This window comes from Gossypium raimondii, chromosome 1 (genome assembly GCF_025698545.1).
Source record: "Gossypium raimondii isolate GPD5lz chromosome 1, ASM2569854v1, whole genome shotgun sequence".
In the NCBI taxonomy this organism is placed as follows: Eukaryota; Viridiplantae; Streptophyta; class Magnoliopsida; order Malvales; family Malvaceae; genus Gossypium; species Gossypium raimondii.
Window position 1 is genome coordinate 31,467,739 of NC_068565.1, and position 10,964 is coordinate 31,478,702.

Here is a 10,964-nt window from a genome sequence, read left to right on the forward strand (position 1 = left end):
CGAACTAATCTGGCTGTTCAACAACCCCCACCCCTGAATAATCCATCTCCGATACCTGTGTACCTCCGATGGTTGATCTGATGAGATTCAATAAGCCCCCTGTTGATAAAATTAGAAAATACAGGGCCGAGGAATTCAGGGCCATAGTTAATGATGATGCTGAGCGGGCTAAATTTTGGCTCGATAATACTATCTGTGTATTCAAAGAACTATCATGTACACCCGACGAGTGTTTGAAATGTGCCATATCGTTGTTACGCGATTCTGCCTATCATTGGTGGAACACTTTAGTATCAGTTGTACCAAAAGAGTGAGTCACCTAGGAATTCTTTCAGACTAAATTCCGCAAGAAATATATCAGTCAGAGATTCATTTATCAGAAACGTAAAAAAGTTCTTGAGCTTAAACAGGGTCGTATAACTGTCACTGAATACGAGCGGGAATTTGTGAGACTCAACAGATATGTCCGAGAGTGTGTTTCGACTGAAGCTACAATGTGTAAATGATTCGTAGACGGGTTGAATGAAGATATTAAATTGCTTGTGGGTATACTTGAAATCAAAGAGTTCGTGGTAATGTTCGAGCGAGCTTGTAAAACCGAAGAGCTTGGGAAAGAGAAAAGAAAAGCTGATTTTGAAGCTAGAGATTCTCGTAAAAGATCATCAGGTAAGACTTTTCACTCAGCACCGAAGAAGTTCAGAGAGGATTATAGTCGATCTAAAGCTATTGCGGACTTTTTTCGACGAGATCGAGATCGACCTCCTGTGAGTTCACGAGCCACTTCAATTGCTAGTGTTGGCAACAATCGGCAGAATAGATCCGAGTGCAAGAATTGTGGTAAATGGCATCCTGGAGATTGCAGATTGCATGATCGATTTTGTTTTAAATGTGGATCAAAGGATCATTTTATCTGGGAGTGCCCAATATTAGCCGAGAAAAACACCGTTAAGAGCGTCAGGCCGAGTAATATGTCAGTACGAGGTAGACCACCCAGGCATAAAGGTAATGTAAGTGGCAGTCAGAGAGGGACGAAAGATAAGACAGTTCGATCTGAAGCTCGTGCACCTGCCAGAGCATATGCTATACACGCTCGCGAGGAGGCTTCTTCCCAAGATGTCATTACCGGTACTTTCACTCTCTATGATACTAATGTTATTGCATTGATTGATTCTGGTTCAACTCATTCATATGTGTGTGAGACTTTGGTATCCAGTAAGTTTTGCCTGTTGAGTCTACTGAGTTTGTGATTAGAGTATCAAACCCTCTGGGCCAGTGTGTTTTGGTTGACAAAGTGTGTAAGAATTGTCTGTTGATGATTCGAGATTTGTGTTTTCCAGCTGATTTGATGTTATTTCCATTCGACGAGTTTGATATAACTCTGGGTATGGACTAGTTGACTTTACACGATGTTGTGGTTAACTGTAAAAGAAAGACTATTGGTTTAAGGTACCAGAATGATGAGATTGTTTGGATTGAATCTAATGATCTGAATTGTTTACCAGCAGTGATATCTTTGTTGTTGGCTCAGAAGTATGTGAGAAAAGGTTGTGAAGTTTACTTTGTATATGTTCTTGATAGTAAAGTGACCGAAAAGAAGATTGAATCCGTATGTGTTTCTTAAAGAATTGCCAGGTTTGTCACCGATTGGAGAGGTAGAGTTTGGGATTGAGTTATTACCAGGGACGACTTTGATATCCATAGCTCCATACAGAATGGAACCTGCAGAATTAAAATAATTGAAAGTTCAGTCGCAAGAGTTGACAAATAAGGTTTTTGCACGACCAATTTTTTCACCTTGGAGAGCACCAGTTTTGTTTGTGAAAAAGAAATATGGAACAATGAGAATGTGTATCGACTACAGACAGCTCAATAAGTGACTATAAAGAATAAGTATCCATTGCCTTGGATTGATGATTTGCTCGATCAGCTGAAAGGGGCTACTGTGTTTTCGAAGATAGATCTGAGATCAGACTATTATCAGCTGCCAGTTAAAGACTCTGATGTACCAAAGACTGCTTTTCGAACTAGGTATGGACATTATCAGTTTCTGGTAATGACTTTTGGACTTACTAATGCACCTGCTATTTTCATGGATTTGATGAATCGGATCTTTAGATAGTATCTGGATCGGTTTGTGGTAGTTTTTATGGATGACATTTTGATCTACTCTCGTGATGAAACCGATCATCCCGAACATCTGAGACTAGTGTTACAAACTTTGTGAGATAAACAGTTGTATGAAAAGTTCAGTAAATGTGAGTTCTGGTTACGCGAAGTCAGTTTTTTGGGCCATGTTGTATCAGCATCGGGTATTCGGGTTGATCCGAGTAAAATTTCAGTTATACTTGATTGGAAACCTCTGAGAAATGTCTCTGAAATTTGGAGTTTTCTGGAACTTGTTGGTTACTATAGACGGTTCGTGAAAGATTTTTCTATGATTGTGACCCCGATGACGAAGTTGTTACAGAAAGACGTTAAGTTCGGGTGGTTAGAAAAGTGTCAGGAAAGCTTTGATCAGTTGAAAGCCCTTTTGACCGAAGCTCCAGTACTAGTTCAGACAAAGACGGGTAAAGAATTTTTTATTTTTAGCGATGCATCTTTGAACAGTTTGGGCTGTGTTTTGATGCAGGAAGGAAAAGCTGTAACTTATGCCTCGAGACAATTAAAGCCACATTAAAAGAACTATCCGACGCATGATCTCGAATTGGCCACTATTGTGTTTGCTTTGAAAATATGGTGCCACTATTTATTCAGTGAAAAATGTCATGTTTATTCTAATTACAAAAGCCTGAAATATTTGATGACTCAGAAGGATTTGAATTTGAGATAGCGACGGTGGTTAGAGTTGCGAAAAGCTTACGAGCTTGTGATTGATTATCATCCAGAAAAGGCTAATGTTGTTGTTGATGCTCTAAGTCAAAAATCACTGTTTGCTTTGCACGCAATGAATGTGTATATAGCTATGTCTGATGATGGTACGATAATAGCTGAGTTAAAAGCAAAATCGTCATTTTTTCAACAGATTTGTAAAGCTCAGAAAGCCGATGATGATTTAATTGCAAAACGGGCTCAGTGTGACTTGAATGTTGATTCAGAGTTTCTAGTTGATGCTGAGGATTGTTTGAGATTCAGAAACTGATTATGTGTTCTAAAAAATTCAAAGTTAATTCAGATGATATTGAATGAAGCTCATAATAGTCGATTATCTATTCATCTGGGTAGCACGAAAATGTATAACGATCTGAAACAACACTATTGGTGGCACGGTATGAAACGAGACATTTCTGACTTTGTTTCGAAATGTTCAATATGTCAGCAAGTAAAAGCGGAGCATCAGGTACCTTCTAGATTGCTTCAACCAATCATGATACCTGAATGGAAATAGGACCGAGTCACGATGGATTTTGTATCCGGTTTACCGTTGACACCGAGCAAGAAAGATGCAATCTGGGTTATTGTTGATAGATTGACAAAATCGGCGCACTTTGTTTCGGTCCGTACTGATTATTCACTTGATAAACTTGCTGAATTATATATTTCTCAGATTGTGAGATTGCACGGAGTACCTATTTCTATTGTTTCGGATAGAGATCCGAGGTTTACATCGCCGTTTTCGAAGAAACTGCAAGATGCACTAGGTACTAAACTGGATTTTAGCACTGCTTTTCATCCCCAGATGAATGGTCAGTCCGAACAAATCATTCAGATACTTGAGGACATTTTGAGATGTTGCATTCTCGAGTTCAAAGGTACGTGGGATCGATATTTTCCTTTGATTGAATTTGCGTACAATAATAACTTTCAATCAAGTATCAAAATGGAACCTTATGAGGCTTTGTACGGCCGTAAATGTCGCACAGCTTTTTATTGGACTGAACTCAGCGAAAACAAGATATACGGGGTCGATTTGATTAAAGAGACTGAACAGAAAGTGGAAATGATTCGCAATAGTCTGAAAACAGTATCAGATCGTCAAAAATCGTATGCAGACTTGAAAAGAAAAGATATAGAGTTTCAAATTGGGGACAAAGTGTCTTTGAAAGTCTCGCCTTGGAAGAAAATACTCAAATTCGATCGTAAAGGCAAATTAAGTCCGAGATTCATTGGACCGTGTGAGATTATAGAACGTATCAGGTTGTTGCTTATAAATTACTGTTGCCACCTGAATTAGAAAAGATTGACAATGTATTCCATGTTTCAATGCTTCGTAGATATCGATCTGATCCTTCACATGTGATGAGTCCGACCGAGATTGAAATTTTGTCCGATATGTCATATGAAGAAGAACAGATTAGCATTCTGGCTCATGAGGTTAAAGAATTACAAAATAAGAAAGTTTCGTTAGACAAAGTATTGTGGTATAAACACAGAGTTGAGGAAGCAACTTGGGAGCTAGAGGATACAATGAAAGAACGTTACCCACACCTACTCACCGGTAAGATTTTCGGGGACGAAAATCCCTAAAGGGGGAGAGTTGTAACAGTCTGATTTTGACCATAAACAGAATAGTGGTTTTGGGACCACAAATCTGAGTCTAAAAAATATTTTAATATTATTTTCAGTGTTTATTATATGTGAATTTGATTGTGTGAAATTTTCATGTTTTAATTTTGTCATTTGAGTGACCGATTAAAAAAATGGTTTAATCTCGTAAAATGAAAATTTAAGGGTTAAATTTAAAAGTACCTAATTGTTGTTGTCTTTATAAAGTGGAGGATTTATAATGCAATAAGGCCAATATATATATAGCGTGCGGCAAAGGACTAATATGTCCTTATTATATATGTTTTGTTTATTATTTATATAAGGTTAAATTAGTAAACCAAAAATATATGATAATATATGTTCAATAAAACAAAAAAAGGCCATTATCGTCTTCTTCTTAGTCGAATGTAAACAAAAGAAAAAAAAAGAAAACTTAGCTAGGTTCGGCAATTGTTGAGCGTGATTTAAGGCTAGTTCTTTGTTCGGTTTTTGATAATTTTTACGTTTTTGAGATCGTTGCTTCGAATACTTCAAAACCCATGTCTTAATTTTTTTTGAATTGTTAATGATTTTGAAATGTGCATTGATGAATGTTTGAGCTTTATGATGTTAGTTGATAAAATATGAAACATATATGTTAGGTTAACATGTTTTGTCTTTGAATTTTTGGTGAATTTGAGTAATTAGGGCTAAATTGTGAAAATAAATTTTTGAGAGACTAAAATGTGAAATAAATGAAATTTTTGGACTTGTATGAAGACAAGGAACATTCGGCCCTAGCATGGTGTGTGCAGATTTTGTGTATTTTGTGTTTTATGCAATAGGGGTTAAATTGCAAAAAGTGTGAAATATTATGGGCAAAATGGTAATTTTCCCATTTATGTGTTTTTAGATAAAATTGAATGAATTAATGAATAAAAGGGTTAAATTTGAATATGTTTAGATCGAGAACAGAAGGAAACGGAATTAGATTAGGGGAAGTGGAAAATAGTCGATTACGCCCGTCAATATCCAAGGTAAGTATTTTAGCAAATAAATGTCGTTAAATTAGAATTTATATGAATTCTATATGCTAAATTTTATTGTAGGGATTTACATATGTTAGCCGAATGTGAAATGGTTTGTGAAAATTTGAGCAAAAGTTCGATTTATGGAGATATTATGTTTCAAATGTTTAGTATGAATTTTAAAGATTAATTAGAACTTCGTATATAGATATAAATTATGTGTAAGATCGATTTCGTATCTGTGATAATCGGGCATTCTGCCTGGCAGGCCTTATGCCGGTGAATTATATCAGGCTTTATGCCTAGCAGGCTTAATGCCGGTGTACCATAACAGGCTTTACGCCTAGTAGGCTTATTGCTGGTGTTTCATATTAAGATTTTTGTTTAGTAGGATTTATGCCGAAGTGGTATCAAGTGGGATTAATGAACTAAAGTGATCAGGTATGTGATGTTTAATTAGCTATTTGAAATTTGGTAAGTAAGTTGGTTGGTTGTCACAAAAATGATATATTTAATGCTATTATAAGTATATGTATATATGAAAGGTGTTCAGCCTTACATTAATTGGAGGTACATGGTTGAAAGCTTGAGATTAATCGAGTAGTCAGGATAAAAATATTTGAGATGTGTGATTGTATTAGTAATGTTCATATATGTGTGTATTTCGTTTTCTTTTTAAAATATTTCTTATAAAATTATATGTAATTTAAGTATTTGTGTAAGACTTACTAAGCTAAGTTAGCTTACATTGTGTATTCATTGTCATTGTTTTATAGATTTTGTAGATCATTACGTGCTCGGGGATCAACAGTGAAGTCATTCACACTGTCATCTACTTTCGGTACTTTTAAAAGTTTCATTTTGAACTTATGGCATGTATTGGCTAATATATATATTTGGTTTTGATTGTAGTTATGTATAAATAAATAAAAAGCCATGCGAAAATGACTTATTTTCTTTTGTTAAATTTTGGTATTTATATATATAGTAAGATGATCAAAAATAGAAGTTTTATATTTATATTGGAGTGTGATTTAAGCTTATATTAGGTGTTAATAATTGTTGTGCATTGTTGTTGGATTATTATGTGATGAATTGAGTGTCGAATGTATTCGTAATGAAAGATGTTAAATTAAATGTTTACGTATGGGCTAGTAATAGTAAGTATGCTATATATGTATAGGTGCATGTTTTGTTTGATTTTGATATGTTATATATATTCGGTTATGGCATGTAGTTGAAAGGCTAAGTAGGATTTTCATGTTTTGAGAAATTGGCTTGAAATGATGTTGTTAACTAGGTATATTCGGCTATGACATGAGTGCTTGGTTATGAGCCTATCGAAATTGTTTTTTTTTATTTAACTTGGCCTTAGTTTGTTATAAGAAATATGGTTGTTAGGTTATGGTTGATTAAGTGGATATGTTTTGGTAATGAATGTTAATTTAAGTTATGATTTCTCTTATACATTGAAGTCTTAAAATAGAATAAAATTGAACATGTAAGTACCATAATATTCAGTTTTGATATTTGCATTATATTGATGATTAGGTTCTATCTTATGTGATATATTGGCACATGCAGTTAAAGCTTAAAGTTTAATATGTTATATATTAGTATATGGTAGGTTCGGCTTTTGTGTTTCTATTATTATGTCTATAATATGTAATTATAAAATTCAGTTATAAAGTGCTATTATATTTGGTATAAGATGTATTAAAATGATGAGACATATGTGGATTGGTTATGTTGCATATTTGAGCATGTAAGTTGATATGAGAAGAATATATGTCTGAATATGCTCGAGTATTAAAATTGTTTGTGATGGTAATGATTGCATCATTATTTGTTTTGAATGGTTTAGTATATGTCAGTAAAGTTGTTTATTAAGTATGGAACATGTATGAAACATGCCCTATTGTTTTAACATAAGTTCATATAAAAATAAAATTGAAAACTTCGAATTGTGCTGGTTCGTAGATTATGATTAGTCTTATATTTGATCTAAGAGTATATTAACTCTGGTAACGAAATACATTTATAGTTATTCCTTGGTGAGTTAGTGATTGTGGTGAATCATGCTTTGTTCGGTAATGCCCTGTAACCCTAATCCGACAACGGATAGGAGTTAGGGGTGTTACAAATATAAGCAAGTACTTAATAGATCATTGTAGTAGACTCTAGACATAGAGCGGCATTCATATGAAATGAAGACAAAATAGTGCAGGGTACCATGATAAGGCCTATACGCACAGGCCAGGTAACTTAAGACCTTACTCTCGAAAGAAGCTGGTCACTCTAGGTCTCTTCTGATCAGTAAATTAAGTACGATTTTACTGAGGCATTACTAAAAGTAAGGGCAGATTCTTAGTAATCCCAGCCTTCCAATCAACATCGTAGCTATTCAATCTATTGTCACAGTATCTTTACCATAACAGTCTTAGTTATTTATTTATTCACTAGCGTTTTATTCATGTAAATATTCTCGTAATTGCCATTGCATGTTTACTCTTGTTTTTCCCTAGCATTTTCTAATTTTAGTTAGTATTTATTTCATACTCATCTTTATTATTTTAATTTACCGCTACATACTTACCTTGACAATGTCATAACATTAATCACAATTTATTATAATAACTTGACCACTCTTATACCTAATTTGATCCCTATGGAGACAGTCTCACTTATCACTTTATAACTTGATTTGACCTGTATACTTGCACAATTCACATATCATTTTCACACATGACAAGTTTTTGGCGTCGTTGCTGGGGATCAACAATTTGGTGAATTTTGATTTGGTTATTTTGCTTAATTTCGTTAGTTTTATTTAACTTAGTTATATTTAATTTCGATAAGGTTGCCAATAGTTCATGAAAAGAGGCATTTTTGTTAACAAAGAATATCCTTTTGACCCAGAGATCGAAAGAACTTTATGAAGAAGGCAAAAAGAACTGCTAAAATTGCTAGAAACGGGAATGATCCTGGTCTAAATTATAATCCAAATGGTCAATATGCTAATCCCCCTATTCATAGGGCGATACCTAGTATGAATGATAGTTTGAATGGTCAGGGCGCTAATCCTTATGTTCGTGGGGTGATAGATGATTGAGATAGACCAATTTGAGAGCATGTTGTGCCAATTTTGGATGACCTGAATCCAAGGATAGTCAGACCGCAAATACCGGCACAACAGTTTGAGCTGAAACCAGTAATGTTTCAGATGTTACAAACAGTAGGGAAATTTGGTAGACTGCCCACTAAAGATCCAAGATTGCATTTTCGACTTTTTCTAGAGGTTTGTGACTCGTTTAGGCAACAGGGTGTTCATGAAGACGCTTTACTACTTAAATTGTTTCCATATTCTTTAAGAGATCGAATGAGAGCACGACTGAATGCTTTACTGTCAGGAGCAGTGGCATCATGGAATGGTTTTTGCCAAAGGTTTTTGTTATGATATGATCCCCCAAAATATGAATGACAAGCTTAGAAATGACATCACATCTTTTCAACAATTGGAGGATGAAACACCATATTAAGCTTGGGAATGATTCAAAGATTTAATTCAGAAATGTCCGATGCATGGATTCCAACACTAGACTCAGATGAAGATATTCTATAATGGGCTGAATGCGTATACGAGGATGGTAGTTGATGCTTTGGTCAACGATACTTATCAATATCCTATAAATTCTTATAATGAAGCATATGAGATTTGGGAAAAGATTGCCAACAATAATTATCAATACCCTAACAAAAGAGTTGGGACGGGCAAGAGAGCTGCTGGTACTATGGAGTTGGATGTAATCACTTCGTTGATAGCCCAAGTATCTTCTTTAGCTAATATGATTAAAATAATGAAAATGCCTACTGAAGTCCAAGAATTAAAAGCAATCGAATTATCGTGTGTTTCTTGTGGTGAAGACCATGTGTTTGATGAATGTCCATCAAAACCAGCATCTGTGTGTTCATGGGTAATTTCAACTGGAACAATAACTCCTATTCCAACACGTATAATCCTAGATGGAAGCAACATCCGAACTTTTGTTGGAATAATCAAGGTACGAGGAATTTTAGTAATACGGCAAGATAGAATGCCATCAATGCACCGCCTGGTTATGTGTAACCTATGTCGAGGCAAAATGTTCAACAAGCCCAGACATCGATTTCATCATCATCATCTATTGAAGCTTTGCTAAAAGAATATATGGCCAAGAATGATGTTGTAATTCAAATTCAGGTTGTGTCTCCTCGAGCTCTTGAGACTCAGTTGGGGCAAATAGCGAACGCTTTGAATTCGAGACCACAATGACCATTCCCTAGTGATACCTAGAATTCAAGATCACAAGGGAAGGAGTAGTGCAAGGCTATCACTCTTAGAAGCAGAACTCAGCTTGATAACGTTGCTTAAGATGCCATGGCAAAAGAGGAAAACTCAAATAACAACCATGTAAAGATCCCGGAGTCATTTGAAGAATATACTAAATCTGAAAAGGGTAAGCAGCAAAATAATGTGGTGACCTAGATCATCTCAACAAGAATGCCACGACAAAAAAATATCAGCAATCTGAAGGACGGCGACCTTTACCTTTTCCTCAATGATTTCATAATTCTAAGCAAGATATTCAGTCTAAAAGATTTTTAGAGGTTTTGAAAAAACTCCATATTAACATACCACTAGTTGAAGCTTTGGAGCAAATGTCCAATTAAGTGAATTTATGAAAGATATGTTTTCAAATAAGCATATATTGGGAGAATTTGAGACTGTTGCTCTCATTGAAGGATGCACAATAACGTTGAAAAATAAATTACCTCCAAAGTTTAAGGACCCAGGGAGTTTCATTATCCTATGTTTAATTAGAAATCATTATGTTTGTAAGGCATTATGTGATCTAAGGGCGAGTATAAGTTTAATGCCTATGTCTATTTTCAGGAAGTTAGAAATTGGAAAAGAACGGAATTCACGTATTTCATTCCTGTACGTATGGATTTTTCACTTGAGAGATTGACAGAGTTGATGTTTTTTAGATTGTTAGACTACATGGTGTGCCAGTTTCTATTATCTCTGACAGGGATCCACGATTTACGTCTCGATTCTAGAGAAAGTTACATGAAGCTCTGGGTACTCGACTGCATTTGAGCACAGTGTTTCATCCACAAACCGATGGTTAGTCCAAGTGCGCAATTCAGGTACTCGAAGATATGCTTCAATGTTGTGTTTTAGAGTTTGAAGGTAACTGGGAGAGATTTCTGCCATTGCTTGAGTGTGCATACAATAACAGTTATCAGTCAAGCATTAAAATGACATCGTATGAAGCTTTGTATAGTCAAAAGTGTCGAACTCTGATGTGTTCTCAGATCGATTAACTGAGTTGAATCACTTTCAATGCCCGATCATCTAACAATGAAGTTTTCGTTCGTTTTGTGAATGTAGGGATGATGTTTGGCTAAGGCTGGAACTAAGGGATCACT

The 10,964-nt window shown here is 35.2% G+C and overlaps 1 non-coding gene across 1 annotated transcript; it reads right to left on the reverse strand.

Moving 5' to 3' along the window:
* Positions 1-8,974: 8,974 nt before the first annotated feature.
* LOC128033622 (small nucleolar RNA R71) lies at positions 8,975-9,081 on the reverse strand. The gene has a single exon (XR_008189606.1). It is a non-coding gene; the product is annotated as a small nucleolar RNA R71 (small nucleolar RNA).
* Positions 9,082-10,964: the final 1,883 nt, after the last annotated feature.